The sequence below is a fragment of the Triturus cristatus genome, chromosome 7 (assembly GCF_964204655.1).
Source record: "Triturus cristatus chromosome 7, aTriCri1.1, whole genome shotgun sequence".
Lineage (NCBI taxonomy): Eukaryota > Metazoa > Chordata > Amphibia > Caudata > Salamandridae > Triturus > Triturus cristatus.
The window spans coordinates 972,220,377-972,240,577 of NC_140590.1; the positions used below are offsets into that span (position 1 = coordinate 972,220,377).

Genomic DNA, 20,201 nt, shown 5'->3' on the forward strand with positions numbered 1-20,201 from the left:
AGGAATTTCTTTCGTGTTCATTGGTGTCTCCCGGTCCATGCTTCGTTGCTCGTGGATGTGCTGCCTCACCCATGTGGTTCCTCCCCTCCCCCACCCTCTCTCGCACCCTTCCTCTGTAGGTACGTTCTTCCATTATTCCCTCAATTGTTCTCCCCGTACATCCATTGTCCTTTCATTTTGTCTCTTCCCACTCTTTCTTCCCTTATTCTCATTTTTGTCCATTTGTATCCATCTTGTCTTCTTACCTCTGATCGGAACTTTTAGATTGTGTAAAAGATGTATCTCTTGCTTCCTTGCTCATATTTGTTTCTCCGCTGTTTTCTTACTTATGACTTTCTGCTTAAACTTCTGTACTCCTCTCTTACACTTGTCCTTTCTTGACAATAAGTATGCTCTTATTTGCACTCTTTTCTTCCTTTTTTTCAACACTTTCACGTTACTTTCTCCTCTTTCCTTATATCTTCTTTTCCTTTCATGGGTTTTTCATTCATTACTCAAGCCTATCATATCTTTTGTGGAATTACTATTCTTATGTCATTAAATGTATTGTCATGGAATGTGAAGGGTATTAATTCTCCGATTAAGCGTCAAAGGATTTTGTCACACCTAGCTAAGTTGAACGTTGATATTGCATTCCTCCAAGAAACGCATCTAACTGATACAGAATCTGTTAAACTCAAACGTGGATGGGTGGGCGAACTCTTTTATTCACAGGGTGACGGTAAACGAAATGGTGTGGCAGTTCTCTGCCGTAAATCTCTCCCCTTTCAGGTCCTCAACCAAGAATCTGACGCTTCTGGTAGAGGGGTCTATGCCAAGCTATCACTTAGGGGTGTTCCAATCTCTCTCCTTAACGTTTATGGCCCAACCACGGGTGAACCCTCTTTTTGGGCCACTTTCTCTCCACTTCTAACTAAATTTATGGACCACAATTTTATTTTGGCGGGAGACTGCAACCAACCGCTAGATCCCTTTATTGATAGAACATCTAAGACCCCTTATATTCCCAACAAACCCCACAAGCTATTTTGCCATGCGATCTCGCAACATAAGTTAGTAGATTCTTGGCGCTTATGTAACCCAAAATTACGGGAATATACTTTTTATTCTCCTTGTCACCGTTCCCAATCACGATTAGATTACATTTTTGTCTCCCATAATCTATCCCAGTCACTTTTACACTCAGAGATTGGCCCGATACTGCTTTCGGATCATGCTCCTGTCCTCACATGTGTCGATGTATTCCCTAAGATTGTGGGTCCCAGAAGATGGCATTTTAATAACTCCCTCCTTGCCGATTCCAAGTTTACAGCTACCTTCACTTCCTTTTTTGCTGAGTTTTTCTCGATTAATGATACCGATGCCCTCCCGGAGCATACTATTTGGGATGCCTTTAAAGCAGCGGCGCGTGACTTTATCATTAGTTACGTCGCAAACAAACGTAAAACCGCTCGACGGTCCACCAAAAGCCTCCTTTCAGATATTAAGAGATTGGAACATGCCTATTTCACATCCCACTCTGCTGATAGCTTGACGGCCCTTGTTGCAGCAAAAATGAAATTTAATGAGAAATCTACAGAAGATGCCTCCCTGTACTTGTTGAAGTCGACTGCTAAATTTTATGGGGGTAGAAACAAGGCAGGGAAGCTCTTAGCTAATTATTTGAAGATTAAGCACAATAAGTTAAACATTGAATCTATTTTTGACTCTGATGATACTTTGAAACATGTAGATGCTGACATTCTTGCTGAATTCTCTCGTTTTTATGAGACTTTGTACACACCTGGTACTCAACCCTCTCCTAATTCCCTTGCCCGCTTTTTCTCTACCATTCACACACCAGCCAATTTTCCCCTTGACCTCTCTTCCTTAGAATCTGACGTTACACAAAAAGAACTGCTCACTGCTCTGCAACTTCTCAAACTCAACAAGGCTCCTGGTCCAGACGGGTTTACCGTTGAATTTTACCTTCACTTTTCTAAGTTGCTGATCCCACGATTGCATTCCCTCCTTCATACTTTCATTGCCCAAGGCGCTTCCTCAGGGACGTTTTCAGACGCTCATATTTGTTTGATACCCAAGCCTGGGAAGGACGTTAAATATTGCAAAAATTATAGGCCTATATCCTTAGTCAATATTGACTACAAGCTCTTCGCTAAAGCATTGGCGATTCGTCTAGACCACCTCCTTCCCGATCTTCTGGGTGAAGAGCAATCTGGATTTGTCAAAGGTCGCCATATTACGGACAACACCAGACTCCTATTCAATATATTGTCAAAGTCCTCCCGCTGTCAGCACTCCCTTGCAGCAGTAGCCCTTGACGCTGAAAAGGCGTTCGATCGGGTCGAATGGCGCTATCTTTTTCACACCCTCACTTGGTTTGGCTTTGGACCTAAATTTATTTCTTTAGTCTCCCTGTTGTACTCACACCCCAGAGCTGCAGTATTTGCAAATGGTCAAATCTCTTCTTATTTTGACTTAGGAAGGGGCGTCCGTCAGGGTTGCCCCCTTTCCCCCTTTCTTTTCAACCTTGCTTTAGAACCTTTTTTGTCCAAACTACGTCAGAATCCCGCTATTCATGGATTCCAGATTGCTGACTCTCAAATTAAGCTCGCTGCTTATGCAGATGACATTTTACTTTTTCTTTCCAATCCTGTAGAATCCATCCCCGCTTTTCTAGACGAAGTCCGAAACTACTCCTCCATTTCTGGATATAAGCTCAATCATGATAAATGTGAGATCTTACCCTTGACTAAATTCACTTTCAAACAAGACTTTAGCGTCTCCCAGTTTACTTGGTGCCCCTCTCATATTAAATATCTGGGATTATATATCACTTCTTCCATTCCAGACACTATCTCTTTATGCATGTCCAAATGCGCACAAAAGATCACGGACCTCACTACAAGGTGGCATCCTCTATATCTGTCCTGGTGGGGTCGCTTGGAGACTATTAAAATGATGATTTCCCCCATTATTCTTTATACACTGTCCAACATTCCAGTATCAATCCCATCGCGATTCTTTAAAAAGTTCAATTCAATATTATCCTCTTTTTTATGGAACTCAAAAAAATCCAGAATGTCTCTCGCCAGATTGATTCGCCCTGCTTCTGAAGGGGGTGTCAATTTTCCTGACTTTCCTGCATATCAGAAGGCCTTTTTGTTACGTCAAGCTTCCCTCTGGTTGCATGATCCCACCTCTCCCTGTCCTTTGTGGGTTAAGGTTGAACGCGATCTCTTATCCCCATTCTCTTTTGCAGAATATCTTGCTTTTTCCCGTAAACCCTCTTCACTTCCCACTCTTATCCACAAGTATACTCTCAAGCTCTTACTGTCTGCGGCCCCTAATCCTCCTCTGACCATTGATGATTTCCTCTCTTCTACCATCTGGCATAATAAATATCTCTTAATTAGTCGTAAGCCCTTCTACTGGAAATCTTGGAGAACTCGAGGTCTGATTTGGATCGCGCAACTTTTCTCTGGTCCCACCTTTCTTTCTTTCTCTGATCTTTGCTCTTCCTTTGGTCTACCCTTATCCTTTCTTCCAAAGTATCTTTTACTCAAAGCTGCTGTTCTTGAGACTTGTGAGCGGATCTCGAACTCTCCGCCTCCCCTTGCTCCACCCATCCCTACCTCTCAACTCCACTCTTTCTTACGTACCGCCCCCAAGGCATCTCTTATCTATAAACACCTTCACACACATGAATTGCCTAGACCTAAATCCAAGGTTGAACATCAATGGGAATCTGATCTCGGAATTTGCTGGCCGATATCTACATGGGATAAGATTTGGGCAAAACTCCGTAAAACCTCCAGAGCGGCTTCCCTGACACAATCCTTATTCTTTATCTATAACAGATTGCTCCTTACACCTTCCACACTAAATAAGCGTTTTTCAAACACCCCAGATGTTTGCTGGTCGTGCGATACCCCTAATGCTACCTTACTCCACATGCTATTTCTCTGTAAACATGTGCACGACTTTTGGTTACAGGTGTGGGCTCAAATTAATGTTATTTTTCATACTTGTATTCCTTTCTCTCTCTCTCATCTCTTTTTAGGTAGCCTGTCTCCTTGTTGGGACAATGTAGATATGCATGTCCGCATTGTTGATTTATTACTGGCTATAGCTTTTCAACAAATTACTGTTAACTGGAAAAATGCATCTAATGTCTCTCTCAAAGCGTGGTGGTATAACGTCTGCCATAATCACAGACTTGATAACGCCTTTGTTTTTCCTGTTCACTTAGCAGCTAAACGTGCAGACTTATGGCTTCCCATTACGCTGTATTTAAATAACTGTGCGACTCGTTCTTTCAGCCCTATGCCTGTTCAACAAGAAGTCTCTAAACCTCCATGATACCCTTTTCACATTTTACATATTTCTAACATATTGTTTTTGTTTTTATTCTTCTAAAATTTGCTGTTTAATTTATAACGGTTATGCCTTTTATACTTCTTTTCTAATGCCCATGATTACTGTTTCATTGTAGTTTTCTTAGTTCCTACATTTTGATTTGTTAACCCTCCCCCCCTTCCCTTTCCCTCCTCTTTCCTCCCCCCTTTTATAGCTGATATTGTGTATTGATTATTCCTTTTTCATTCTTTAATAAAATTTCATTGAACTTAAAAAAGAATCATTGGTATGTTAGTGTGGAAAAATTAAGCAATCACTAGGGCACGAAGGGTTGAACCATGTGAATATCAACGTATTGGCCTTAATCTGTAATTTTTAAATTGAAGTGTATCATTGCAAACTTCAATCATAAGTGTTGTCCTAAAGAACTTAAAGATAAAATTGAGGCAGTCAAAAAGTAAACAGCAGTGACAATATGCGGTGTGAGCATGCTTGCTGCTGCTATTGTCACTTTCAGAACTTTGCTCTAAAATTCCTTTGTGTGCCATCAAAAAGTAATGTTTTATCTCTTCTGACCAATCAAGACCGTGAAATGAGTTACACTTGTTTTAAAAATGTCTACTTGAAAGATATAGCTGCATGACTCGTATGAACGAAGAAGCACATTCAGATTAAGGGTTAAGATAATGAATTCTATATTGAATGGTCAAAAATATATTTTTGATTAGCTGCGTAAACCTTTCCATAACCAATAACAATAACTATGATCCACCCTGCTCCTTCTCCATCTATTTCACGAGCCCAGAATCATAGAATATGTAAACAATTCCAAAAAGTACAAAATCTAGAGCAAGTAAGAGGAAGAGCTTAATTACTTACTTGGATAATACTTTCTACCACTCAGAAATGGATGCTCCCTTCTATACTGTGTTTCTTCCTTGATATTGCTTCTCAAATTTCCACAATGCAAATATCATTCAGAGTGATGCTAATAAACTGATGAATACATGAAACAAGTTGAACTAAAGGACATAGGAGAAAAGAAAATACTGAGAGTATATAATTTAATTCTATGTATAACCAATAGCATTTTTCAAAATTGATTGGCAATGTAACAAATTGTTGGACACAGTTTAAGTATGCGTTGTTGATTTAAGTTAGTATAGTAATTAAGATGTGATAAATTTACATTTTAATTGCAAGGCTATGGCAGGGAAAAGTGTCTAGTAGTCTTTAGTAAGAGCATATAAACATGGTGCGAGGTATATAAACATGGTGAGTGCCATAGAAAGCAGTGAGTAAAAGGGGGTAATTTTCATTAGCCTTCAACTGTTACTCAGGTGCGGAGTAGCCCTGATGAGGTGTGAAAACAGTCCCAGAGCAGAGACAATGACCTGAATGTGGGAATGTGTGTTTGTTCCCCTGACAGGGAGAGCAGTTGGGCTGTGCCAAGGAACCTAATTCACTTCAAGGAGGCTTCAACTGTCACATGCAGATGTCAGATGACACTGAAACAATCCTGTTCCTTTGTCCTCCCAGTCAGGCAGGCATTAGCGAGACCTTAGCAAGAAGATACCCGGCCTTGTTGTCCCCTTTCGGACACAGACCACAGCCATGCCCCGCTGAAGGATTCCGATCAACGAAAAAGAGACTAAGGATTGATTTAAATCATGACAGAGAGGGAACTCCTTTATAACAGTTCCCTCCCGCAAAGACTATGGTCCTACAGCCCATTGTAAACGCTAGACATACCATAGTTTGATGGTGATGGAGACCATTCCATCTCTGCCATCGTCAAACTTCTTGGATGGCCTGATGGAGTAAAGGCGGTCAGATAATTGAATATATGTCCACCTATCTAATTTAGATGTGCAGACATATTTATGTTTTTCAATGAGTACCACAGCCAGAAAATATCTGGTGATAAGGGGCACTAAAAAGTGCACAATGTCCCCCACGCCATGGGAAAAAAACTACTATGGTGAGAGGGGCTTTTTTTCATTTACTACTAGAAATCCTGCTTAAGAAAATGTCTCTTTGCCATACTGTTCCAGAATGTTTGGTGGAGCCATCTGTCAAAATTACAATACAATGCCAGGAACAGCCTTGACAGCACTTCCTGACAATGCTTGAAATGTCTTCCGGGCTGATAGACATTTCAAAATTGCCCGTCGAAACCTACATCAGAGTGACAAAGTAAATAACTCTCTGGCGGAGGATAGGTCGACCGCCCAAATTTAAGTCAGGCCTTAAATTTGAAACTTACTGCTCTAAGCTTTTCCCTCCAAAACCAACAGCTTCAGCAGGACCTCGTCCAATACCTATCTGATGGTGTGGAGCCCTTCTCAGATACAGACTGCTGTCTTGCCCTGCTGAAAGATTTGGACTTCCAGAAAAATGTTCCAAGGTAAACCTTGGACTGGTTCGACCCTAGTTGGTTTTTCTGACACTCACTCCATCGTTGTTGGCCTGAAATAACACCTAGTTCATGGTCTACCATGACCAATTACCTTGATTTTTACTAAAATATTCTAAAATTAAATATTATTGTTCCTCTTATTGGATTTTTTTGAGGTTTTTGTGTTATTTTTCCCATTAAATTATTCTGTGTTTTTATAAATTGGAGTGAGACATTTATGTGTTTTTTCACGTTTTAACTGTTTTGGTGTTACTAAATGCTTTACATATTTTCTGTAAGTTAAGCCTGTGTGCTCTGTGCCATGGCTACTAAGGGTTGAGCTCAGGCTTAAATTACTGAAACCTTTTACTAGACCTAACAGCATAGAGCCTTTATTACGTGTGGTGGACCTCAAACTACCCCAATAAATAAAACCATTTGTCACATCAAATGTCTCTAAGTCTGAAAATCCCACTTATGACAACTCTGAACCCAATGTTTCTGTTTTTGTCACACTGGGCCTCTTTTCACTGGATATTGATGCAGACCCAGTGAAACCACTTCAGATGATAGGGCTGAGGGCAGATGAAGTGATCAGCCCCTGACTGATACCCAAAGTTTTAGTCATCACATAAAAAGAAGCTGGCCAGGATTCATGCCCTCCACTGACTTTGTTTTAGACCCTGGGGAACCTTTCATTATACAGATATAATCTTGCAAAATGTTGCATTACACTTGCTATGCGAAATGCCTGTTATTATGCTTAGTTGCATAATTAGGCCACCGATTGGGGAACATGCAAACACGGGAACAACGTGAATAAAATGCGAGTGGCTGCTCTTTTTGGTATGCTAAATCTAGCACTATTTTTTGTGCAAAATGCATCCTTGCATCTAAAGTGGACACTAGGACTCATGCCATGCTAAATTATTGTGCAAAATGCTAGATTTTGCTTCTTACATATGCTTTGGAAAAGTTCACAAGAGGAAATAATGTGAATTTCTTCACATCCTTTCTTTGTTTGTCTCCTAGAAATAAATTTTGCCTCTTAACATTTGCTTCACTTCTTTCTGATGTAGTCAGCTGAGTAGGTGATGTTACATTTCCCCTTTTTGTTGATAATTGTGCCTCATTTCCTATTGCTAAACAGAGCTCAACAGAATTACTTATGCACATCACATCTGCCTTTGTTTGTGTTTTCTCATGCAGTGAATGAAACACGCCAGTAAATATTTTAAAATATGTCCTCCACAGTCTATGAATACAAGTAAAGGTGCTAATTTTCACACCTGTTAAATGATGATACCCGCTGGGTTGTTGCTTATCGGGTGCAATAAATAGTACCTATTGCATATGTGAGGGTGGGCCGCTGGTTTACCTTCAGGTGCGCCAAAGGCAAGCCCATCTGTACACTTCCATGTCTGGACCGCGCCCACTGCCACAGACCCTAATTCTCTGACCTTTCCACCGATACAATAACAGCATCCTGCTCACCCTTAGCACAACCACACCGCCGACGTCCACACACACCAATACCTCAGCACACATCCTCAACTGATAGATTCCCAACTGCTCCAACATGCTGGCCCTCCTCAAGATAGCACCTCTCTAGCAACACTCCGAGAAAGCCAGCTGGTTCACTCTTGCCCTCCACAAGTCCAGACCCATCTGTAGACAGCTTGAGAAGAGATGGAGGAACATCTAAACCCCGGAAACCCATGCAGCTTTCAAAGCCGCCACCTTCGCACACCACCCACTCCTCAAAACCGCAAAGAAAGGGGCCCTCCAAGTCAGAATCAATGCCAGCGCACACAACAGCAAAGAACTCTTCACCATTGTCAAGGAGTTCGCCAAACCCCACAGCAAGACCACAGAAGGCCCACCCTCCCAGAGCCTCTGCAACAAACTCAGCAACTACTTCCACCACAACATCAAGCTGATCTACGACAGCTTCGCCACCCAAGACCCGTCCATCACTCCTGCCACCACCTCATGACACGATGGTGTCCCTCAACAGATCCTGCTCAACTGGACCTCGTTCACCACAGAGGACACCCTCAAGAACATGAAGAGCATTCACTCTGGACCCCCCTCAACCCCCTGCCTGCAACACATCTTTCATAGAGCCATCACCACCATCGTCGCTTAACTATGCCACACCATCAACTGCTCCTTCGAGAACGCCACCTTCCCCAATGACTAGAAACACTCCGAGATCACCCCCCTGCTGTAGAAACCATCAGCCGACCTGACAAACCTCAAGAACTTCAGACCCATCTCCCTGCTCTCCTTCCCAACAAAGGTCATTGAGAAGGCCATTAATGTCCAATCCTCCGAGTTCATTGAAGCCAACCACATCTTGGACTCCTCTCAATCTGGATTCTGAAGCAGCCACTGCACGAGACCGCCCTTCTCTCTGCCACCGTTGACATCTGTCCCCTCCTCGACCGGGGAGAAACAGCAGTCCTCATCCTACACGACCTCTCCGCTGCCTTCGACACTGTCTCTCACCACACCCCAATAATGAAAGTTCTCTACGCCGGCATCCATGACATAGCCCTGGACTGGATCCATTCCTTCCTCACCAGTAGAACACAGTGAATCAGACTTCCCCCTTTCCTCTCAGAACCCACAGAGATCAGCTCTGGAGTGCCTCAAGGCTCCTCCTTGAGCCCCCCGCTTTTCAACATCTACAAGTCCCCATTCACAGACATCATCAGGAGCCATTGACTCAACATCGTTTCCTATGCCGATGACATTCAATTGATTCTCTCCCTTACCAATGAACCCACCATCCGCAGAACCAACTTTCACAATGGAATGAAGGCCATCGCCACCTGGATGAGAGACAGCTGCCTTAAGCTCAACTCGGACAAGGCCAAAGTCCTTATACTGGGGCCCAACACCTCCGCTTGGGAAGACTCCAGGTGGCCCACCGAGCTAGGAACCCCCCCACACCCACTGACCACGCACAAAACCTCCGCATCATACTGCATTCTTCTCTCACCATGAACCACCAGATCAACACTGTCACCTCATCATGCTTCCACACTCTTTGTCTGCTTTGGAAGACCTTCTTATGGATCCCCACTGAGGCCAGGAAGACGGTCATCCATGCACTGATCAGCAGCAGACTCGACTACGGCAACGCACTCTACGCAGACGGCACCCAGAAACTCCTAAGGAAGACTGGCCCTCAACATCCCCCACAACAGCCACCTATTTGAACATCCACAGAAGCTCCACTGGCTCCCAGTCAGCAAAAGAGTCACCTTCAAGGTCCTCAAACATGCCTAGGAAGATCCTTCTCCTAACTCGCCACTAAATACTGAAACGCCATGCCTCTCCACATCAGACTCACCATGTCTCTGACACAATTCAGGGAGGATCTCAAGACCAGGCTCTTCAAATGTACCACAGCGCTGAGTCAGACCTGCAACCCTCCCTACTCCCCAGCACCTTGAGACCCTCAAGGGTAAGTAGTCACGCTCAACAAGTACTGATTGATTGATTGATTGCAAGTTATTGGGGAATAAAATGCAGATTTTGGTGTTTAGCACACCAAAATCTGCATGGTAGGGTAAATACCATACACATTTCCGCTGTTAAATTTCTAAGATGAGCCCTGAAGCACTCCCTTATTGATAGAAATCCTGTAGGATTTTAATTAACCCAGTCTGATCGTTTGGGTGCAACTATCTAAGAAGTTGGCGAACCAGCGAAGGGCCATGCCCTTAACACCAATCGCCTACAGTCTGCTGATCAATACTGCATGAAAAACGGTGTTGAAGGCCGATAAGAGATCTAGCAGCACAAGCATGGCTGGGGAGCAAGTATCCACAATATGGCAAATGATATCCGTGACTGCCACCAGTGCGATTGTTAGTAATTGAAAAGCAATAACTCCATTTCAATAACACATTGCTTAGTGTTCTATGGGGGCTACAGTAACCTGTCTCTCACATTCATCATTGTGGATGTGGATGACAAACAACACCTTGTAGGCCAAAGTTGTCCCTTATTCAACAGAACATTGGGAATTTGTTAACCATCAGGTTTTTGAATTTGATTGCATTCCTGAAGCTAATCATAATCCAAGCCTGCCCCCCCACCTCACACCTTTCCTGATTCAGCCTTTTTTAATGATTGAGTAACCATCAGGGATAAGTTGGTCCATCAATTGTAAGGAGGTTTCTTGCAGGAAAAGTAGGTCTAGGGCTTTGGTTCTGATCAAATCTAAAAAACCCTAGTCTGTGTTTGGTAGTTGATCTGCACATGCGTAAGAGACAGTTTGGAGTAGATTGTTTCCTTTGGATCATTTGTGTCACTTTAGTCCTAATTTGAATATGTTTTCTCACAGTAAGGATTCTCTGGGGCTTGACTGAACAGTTAACCGGTGTATCATTGTTACAGGAAGTTTAGAGCTTTCTACTGGAGTGGTAGTGGCTCCAAATGTTTGATAAAGCAGGAGAGCTTAGAATTCATTCTCAGGTAGATATATTGCATTTCTTTTAGGGGGTGGATGGTGAACATGAGCTTGGATTTGAAGAGATTTTAATTCAAGTTAATTGTCACCAGAGTGCATCAAGATCTGTTGAAAGAGATTTCGCTTCAGCTAGAAGGGGGCCTATCTTAGAGGTGAGAATGATGAAGACTCAAGACGAGTCAGGATATGAGGGAGTCATCATTCTTGTGTGGAAGTGCTGTGTGAAGAGTCCTAAGATGTGAGGTTTCTGTGCTTTGGAGAACTGATGTGAGGTACCATGTGTAGGGTGACTGCATGAGGGTTCCAGATTACCTCTAAATGACGTCTTGTTGGGACAATACTTTTTTAATTGTGGTGGGTGAGGGAGGTGGAGCCCCCAGGTGAAGACTTTGGGTGTAATTGTCTATGCTCTCATAGGATCAAAAGCTTTAGTGCTACAACAGTGTCTGGGGAGGTATGAGTTTTGAGCTTGCACTTTGTTTTTGTCTGCAGTTGGTACCCCATATTTGTATAGTTTTATGTGGCTGCACCAATGCTTTTCTAATGGTACATTGCTAGAGGTGGGGGTCGCAAGTCAGGTATTCCTAGGTACCATAGTGGCGAGAGTGACGGTAGGTGTCTTGTGGGTATTCCAGAGGGGGTGTGTTTCAAAATTCATATGTGTAAGTGAGATGCATTATAGTCCTTCAATTTTTGTAGATTGTTATCAGAGGCTTGGATCAATTACTGAAAATTAATACGGATAATTCATCATATATGGAAATAGAAGAAGCAATGGCTGTGAATTTAATGCCAGATGAAATTTGTGGTTTGCAGGAGACCATTAAGGGACCCGTAAAAGTCTCAATCCAGAGAGTTGTACTATACTGTAATATGAAGGCTGTTAACTGTTTGTCCCTACAGTGGAAATGTATTTGTCTGACCTAAGGGTTTCAGGTGATTCTTCAAGCAGCCTGTGCTTAAGGTTTTTAAAGGCTGGCAGATAGATTATTTTAAAAGTCAGGTACTTCCAAATGAACATCTGAAATTTCAGAAGCATTTTGAGAGTGTGTTTTTGTGATGATCCACTCACAAGAAAAATCTAAGCAAGGTATACATTTGCCTATTGAATGCTCTTGAGTTACCAACAGCATATATCAGTGTACTTGTAAGAAAAACTACGAAGTTCATGAATTCACATACAACATGCTTGCATAATAATGTTGCAACATGTTTCCAGGGTACCCACAGAAAAAAATAAGCAACAAATGCATTTGCAACAACAATGCTTGCAAGTTAACTGACGTCAATTAATACTCATAGGTTAAAATAAGTAAATGCATTGTCACAGAAAAAGCAAAAACATCCATAATCTATTAGTAGATTACCAATAGGGATGTCCACAAGCCAGCACACAGCCCTCAATTTTAATGTACATTTATGAAATTCCAAAAAAGTGCTTTTGTTCTATTTGTTATTGATTACATCATAGATACTTATGTTTTGTGTGATTAAATACATATTAATATCTTGACTTAAAAGTCGAATATCACCCAAAGCTTGAGAAAGTACTGAGAATCAAGCAACATTTGTAAGCTCCACTAGTTGTGAGCCTGTTTTCAAAAGGGTCAATGTTGATCAAAAAGAGCACTCCAAATCTCTCAGATGGTCCACACATACGTTATGGTTCAAGGTGTTTGCCATTCCCAAGCAATTCAGGGAGTTTAACAAGGGCAGGACAAGCACTTTTTGAGTCGTTTCAAGAGGCCCTACTTTGTATCTAGGAGCAATGAATAGCAAGCAAGCATAGTTCTGATCCCATATTGATGATGGTCACAACTATCTATCCAATTACTGGGTCAAACCATGAAAGAAAAAGTGACAAGAGTTTCTTAGTTCAGTGAAGTTGTTCTCAATATCTTGCACTTAATTTATCAATTATGGTGATTAGGTCAGATGAGGTCAGAAACCGAAATTGAATCTCATATGATGAAGTAGAGATTAAGGTCTGGCAAAGGAATACATTGGATTTCAGAATGGCTTGGAATGGTTTGATAATTAAATAACATTTGTAGTATCTGATAGAGCATGGCCTACAGCTAGTGAAGAAAGAACCAGGAATATGATTGGGCTGGATGTGTAGGTATTCAATGATTAAGCATTTTAATGGTAAGGATATTGTTTAGGTCTAGAGAGAGGTGATACAATCATTGGAGTTGTCATGTCTTGTGGAAGAAAACAACAGAGCTAAAAGGAGTGGTAGCAAACCATATACCTTCTAATCACACTCAGCTTAATAAATGTACTGATGGGTGGTGCACCCTGGTTTTTCTATGCCAGAAGTACATCTTTCACTCTTCACCTAGGGAACTCTATTATTCTGAAGGTTCTCTTAAGGTCCTCTCATATAGTGGAATATAATTGGCAGATGGTAGAGTGGGAATTGAGATATGGTTTTGGGGTTTGGCTTTCTTGGTCAGAAGAGGGAACAAGAAGGTCTGTGACTCATGAATTAGAGAATGGGAATAATGTAAATGCCCTGATCCTGATCATGGATTGGACCAAGGGGTGTAAGCAGTTGCGGAGTTCTCCATTCCCAATTACTAAAAATGGGGAGACCAGCTGTAGCTGATACGGAAGTTGTTTACTCTTGGTTCTAGTTACCCAGTTACAGCTATTCTTAGCAGCTGGGATGCTACAGCTGATGTTGGATGATGCACTGGGATTGGAATTCATGATAGTAAGTGATCGCTGATTGATTGTCATGAACATAAAATCAAATTTAGAAGTGATGCATGCTAGAAGATTCTGATTCATAAAGTTAGTGTCATAGAGGGTTTGGCTAGAACAAGGGTAGACAATTAATTTTTGATTGGACATGACTCAAAAAGACTCTAATGAGGGTTTAGGAAAAGAAGAAGAGAGGCAGTGTCCAACCTCAGCTGCTAGCCATCCAGCATTGTTCTGTGCAGTCTGATTCCGTTCTGAAGGCGCAGTTAATTGGTCAGCAACATGACCTGTAGGGTGAGATTAGAGTACAGTGGGATTGCAAAGGCTGATGAAGTATGTTGGTGGAAACGTTTTTGGTTGAAGAAAAAAAGATGTAGAACTGGGGGCGCAAAGATCCCATTTGTAAGAGTTTGTAAGAAGCGATAGACTAAGACCACAGAGAGAAAACTCAAAGATGACGGGGAAGAGGTTTTGTGGTATGGAAGGAGGGACGGAGAATGAGAAGAGATGTGTGAGAAGCATCTGGTTGAGAAAGAGAAATCTCAAATATCATTAATGGTAGTCATGGGGTAGGAAATGAGCAGGAGGAAAGCAGGGGGATGAAATGTTCAGAGTGTGAAAAATCCTATAGGGAGCAGCATGAGGGAGGCTGGACTTCTGCTCAGATGGTGTGAGTGGTCAGTCAGGATAAGAGAATGGAAGAGTGGACGGTAGAAGATTGAAGTAAGTCATAGTTTTGGTGCAGGTAGGTTGTGGATATAAGAATCTAGCAAAGGGAAGTAGGGTAGTGTGAAAAACTGGGTTGTTGGTTGACTGAGGTATGAACCCTGGTCAAGCAGCAACCACCATCCCTGTAAGGGTAAGGCAGAAGTAAACCCCAAATTAAACTGTGCTCGATCCTCTGGTAGCTTGGGACAGAGCAGTCAGACCCCAGTTTCCAGTTCAAAGGACATAAAGGGTGGCCACAGAATCCAATCCGCAAACCCTGCAGGAGCAGAAAACTGGGCATGGCTTGGCTGCCTGAGATGCTCAATGCAACGCGACTGCTCAAGTGACAAAGCAGCTGCAACAAGGTACATTCAGAAAGCCTACTTAAGATATGCTCCTGGAACATCAACGGTCTAGCAAACAAACTGAGTGATAGGTCACCACAGCTTGCTAATGGTCTTTCGAAATCATCTTATTACAAGAGACATGGCTTCGCACAGCTACAAGAAGGGTACATAAACCATCACATTCCTGCATCTATACAAAGGAATTTCGGCCATAGCAGTGGAGGCCTTGCAATCTCCGTATCATCCAATATTACAATTTGCTCTTGGGAACGAGTGAGCTATACCTCAGGCCTTCAAGTATTTGGTACCTCGCTTAGAACAAAATATAGCCAGTCAAGGAGCTTAACCCTGATTAATGTTTATATCCATCCAAACCATGGCTCAAGGACAGAGATCACTAAGGAACTGACCAACACGGTGCTAAACCTCAGATCAACAACTTCTAGCACCGATATTATAATTTCAAGAAACTTCAACATGTGGCTAATGAAAAACCTTCCGGCAAACGAGATAACGCAGTTGCAAGTAGGCGATTGGGCTATACCACCTCAGGATCACCCAGGGTGCGGCAAAGATGACCCAAGAGGACGGGTCCTCCAAGGAAATTTGGAACACCTTGTGTTAAGAGCCCTTAATGGTCAATTTCATCCTGTTAAGCAACCCGGCATTTCATATCTGACTAACACTGGGGCCTTATTGATTGACTGTACATTTGTCAGTCTCCCTTTACTGAACCAAATTTCTGCATTTCGCATCGGTGAAAAAATGGACAGCGATCATCACCCCTCTCAAAATCTGGTTGATCCAACATAATACAGCAGCGGATTAAGGTTTCAAAAGCCACACAATCAATCTAAAACGTATCAAGTGTACCATCGACTGTATCCCGATTTTGGTTGCAGAAGCCAAGCTACTATTAACCAGCATCCACGAAACAGAGGGGAATAAAATCCCCAGCTGGTCAATGTTTTCTGAAAAACCTTGCAGGCTGGTTAGCAAAACCAGTACAGGGTAAAGCAAAGCCACCTGCCTCAAAAGGTGAAGGTTCCAGTCATCTAATAAGGTCTGCAAAAAATCTGTGGAAAAAACTGAAAAGGTCACCGAAGGACCCAAAGACAATTAGTAAACTAAGAGATGTGTGAAGACAGCTGAAGGTGGCAAAACGTGAATCCTGAAGGAAAACCTGGAATTCACTTTGGGCTAAACTACTGTATATCAAGCAAACCAATAGAAAACAGGGTCTAAGGGAAAAATTTTAATGACCTGCCCAAGTCCTAATCCCCTCTTCAAACTAAATACACACACAAAAAGAGAACTGGGGGTCAACATCAGAAGCACATAATGAGATGAACGCAAAGGGACGGACCTTCCACTCTTGGCGGATGACCAAATGATAATATTGATCATTAGAGCTTGATTGATTCATACCCATGCTCTACTTTGAGAGGTAGATTGATGGTAACCTTGCTCTGCTCTGAATGCCTGTGTGGTATTACGACTGTTCACTAACCTTTGCGTTCATCTCTTTATGTGCTTCTGTTGTTGACCCCCAGTTCTCTTTTTGTGTGTCTAAACTACTGTATGCCATCAGGTAAAACAACTCCCCAAAGTTCTGACATGGCATAAATGGTCTAGGGGTTGCCCTCCCCAAAGTGGCCTCTTTGGTATCGCTTTGTTCACCCTAAGTTGGAAGGGTATGCCCAGACGTGGGTCCCTTGCTCACTTTGCCACTGGATTCAAGATAGCCTGGCTGATGAGGGTTATGAACCTGAAACCGGTCCCAGGATGCTTGTTTCCGGTCCAGGGAAGACATGGCTTGGCAGTTCAGGCTGGAATGTTCCCATGAGGCACAGGATCAGAATGATTTGCATATGGCCATGTCTGAACTGGAGTGGTGGAGTGAGCTAAAGAATGATGATGGATTAAACCCAGATCAGTTGACTGGGGGTGACTGTTTGATTTGCTCAAGCGCTCCGTCCATCATCCCCTTTGGTATCGCTTTGTTCGCCCTAAGTTGGCAGGGTATGCCCAGACGTGGGTCCCTTGCTCACTTTGCCACTGGATTCAAGATAGCCTGGCTGATGAGTGTTATGAACCCAAAACCGGTCCCAGGATGCTTGTTTCCGGTCCAGTGAAGACATGGCTTGGCAGTTCGGGCTGGACTGTTCCCATGAGACACAGGGTCAGACTGATTTGCAGATGACCATGTCTGAACTTGGGTGGTGGAGGGAGCTAAAGAATGATGATGGATTAAACCCAGATCAGTTGACTGGAGGTGAGTGTTTGATTTGCCCAAGCGCTCCGTCCATCATCCCCTTTGGTATCGCTTTGTTTGCCCTAAGTTGGCAGGGCATGCCCAGACGTGGGTCCCTTGCTCACTTTGCCACTGGATTCAAGATAGCCTGGCTGATGAGCGTTATGAACCTGAAACCGGTCCCAGGATGCTTGTTTCCGGTCCAGGGAAGACATGGCTTGGCAGGTCGGGCTGGACTGTTCCCATGAGGCACAGGGTCAGACTGATTTGTATATGGCCATGTCTGAACTGGGGTGGTGGAGTGAGCTAAAGAATGATGATGGATTAAACCCAGATCAGTTGACTGGGGGTGAGTGTTTGATTGGCTCAAGCGCTCCATCCATCATCCCCTTTGGTAGCGCTTTGTTCGCCCTAAGTTGGCAGGGTATTCCCAGACGTGGATCCCTTACTCACTTTGCCACTGGATTCAAGATAGCCTGGCTGATGAGGGTTATGAACCCGAAACCGGTCCCAGGATGCTTGTTTCCGGTCCAGGGAAGACATGGCTTGGCAGTTTGGGCTGGACTGGTCCAATAATATAATTTGGTATAAAAATTGTCAGATGATGAACTGATATATGTAAAAACAGACTGTAAGGAGTGGCGGGTGCACACTGGGCTATAAGGTGACTTTTCTTTATATTTATTTAATATTTATTATCATATTTTCTCTGTATTATTTTAATTTTATTTTTTGAACAAATTACCTACAAGTGGTATTACAAGGTTCTAATTGAATTAGAAGTAACATTCGGGTGTTTATTATGATCGCTAGCGACCCTGATGTTATGGATAGTCTGCCCTCCATTTCCCTTACGGCGGAATATAGTCCGTTTTCTAGCTCTAGTCCCTCCTCAAGCCGGATATAATCCCGCTGGCGTATTACGCGCTTCCTGATGCTGGTAAACGCGAGGAAGTTTGACGAGGAGTTAGGACGAAAGGATTTGGAATAATAAGGTGAGAAACGACAAAGAAACTACACCTTTCCTTATTAGACATTTAGTCATCGACGTGGGTCTCGAGTATAACTATATGTTTTGTAACTTTGGCAGAACCGACGTTTGTGGTCTATTGTCCCGCAGAGATTTCTTGATAGGAACTAAGGCTATCACGGGCGTACAACTTAAGTCCTTTTGATAAGGTAGGCCTTTTAATTTAATCTTGGTTTTGCCTGGATGTGTATAATTATAATAAATTAAGGAAATTTACGGTTAGAAATCCTTCTTTTTTTGTTTTGTAGTCATGACTTTCCATTGAATGAAAGCTTGGAGAAGTCCATTATGAATATATTTTTACGAAACGCCTCGACAGCACGGATTCCATTAGTAAGTTTAGAGTGTGTGTACATCAGGGTTAAGATGGTTGGAGTGCTTTTCCATGAATTGATTTTTGCTATGGAACCACACCATTCGCTATGAATGTAGTTGTGAATCAAGGTGCCGCAGATACTATATTAAAAGTCTTTCTTCGGTACTTGCTTATTTAAGAAATATTGCATTTCGTAAGGCTATATTCCCCTCAGTTGCAGAGGTGGGATATATATATATACATTGAGATTTTAGTTTAAAATATTGTTTCTTTATTATTTCTTCTTTTATATTTGCATCTCTAAAGATAATTGACACACAGTGGTGTTTAGTGCACTATTATGTTCATATTTGACACATTTGAATCGGGATATATTTGCCCGCCACTTCAGTGATTCTTTTAAGAAACGTGTTCTTGTTTGTAAATATGAGACAGCATGATCCGTCCTTTTGCTCCAATGTGTATATATAGTGTAAATAAGGATATAGGTTTGTATTATATTGTATATAAAATATAGTAATACAGAAATATTGAACTTGCATTTATAGGTGAATTTTGATGAAATCGAATATACGTGTACCCTAGTCCTGATGAGGCCTTAAAATTCTTTGGGCTGAAACGCGTCGACAACGAATTGGAAGACATCCAGTTAATTGATTAAATTTTGTTTTGATTGATGTCTAGTAGAGTACTCTTAAGAAAGTAGAGATCAAGATGAAAAAAGATCTCTAGAGTTCTCATTTTGGTTTTGTTCTTCATTACAAAGGAATGCTGGAACAGATTAATCCTACAAGCATCCAAATTCAAGTATAGGGTCGTATAGATGTATATGTATATTGATTTTTTCGAGAAAAGAATGTAAATATTACAAATGTTTTTGTATATATGTCTAAAAGATTAATCTTCTTATATATGTTTGGTGAAATATAAAACAATAAATACACTTAGATGCAGATCTAAGGAAAGATATATTCATTGTTGGGTCGGATTTTCTATGTATGACTAGTGAAAATAAAAAGAACATAGTCTATTTTTGAGGATTAATTAACTCAAGGGAGGAGATATTTGATTTTTCTCGTCACCATAACATAGCTATATTATTAATCCCTAGGTGTTAGTTTTTCCTGTCTACCTGTTTAAGTACCCAGACACCAAAGGGTTAGTATGGGTTTTCCCCTTTTCTTTTGAAAGTTTGTGATTGCACTTGGTTAAGTGTGAGGGTATACAATTGAAATAACTCTACATCATTGATGAGTAGTATTGAAAATAAAAGAAATTGTTAGCCATACTTATTCTTCCCTACTTTGATAAATATTTCTTCTTCTTTTTTCACATTGGAGCATACAAATTGACAAGGGAACAGATATTCATTGACATGACAGAACCTGTATTGGTTAGTTATACCGAAGAAGAAATTAGTGCTCTGTGTAAGATTCCCTCATTGTTAAGTGGAGATCAATGTGCGACTCAAGTATTAAACATTGACAAAATTGAAAGATTAAAACAACTGAAAAAGAAAAACATAAGAACCCAATTACACGCTCAGGTTCTTTTGGAACATCTAAAAAATAACACTGTCCCAGTAGGCCTCCAA

The 20,201-nt window shown here is 41.9% G+C and overlaps 1 protein-coding gene and 1 long non-coding RNA gene across 2 annotated transcripts in view; one reads left to right on the top strand and one right to left on the bottom strand.

Annotated features, from left to right (window-relative positions):
- The window catches only part of TRPC7 (transient receptor potential cation channel subfamily C member 7), a 1,109,978-nt gene that overhangs the window by 533,410 nt on the left and 556,367 nt on the right, over positions 1-20,201 (bottom strand). The gene's annotated exons all lie outside the window — the stretch shown is intronic.
- LOC146810938 (uncharacterized) lies at positions 18,360-19,258 on the top strand. Its single transcript, XR_014966648.1, has 3 exons — positions 18,360-18,440; positions 18,540-18,624; positions 19,156-19,258. It is a non-coding gene; the product is annotated as an uncharacterized LOC146810938 (long non-coding RNA).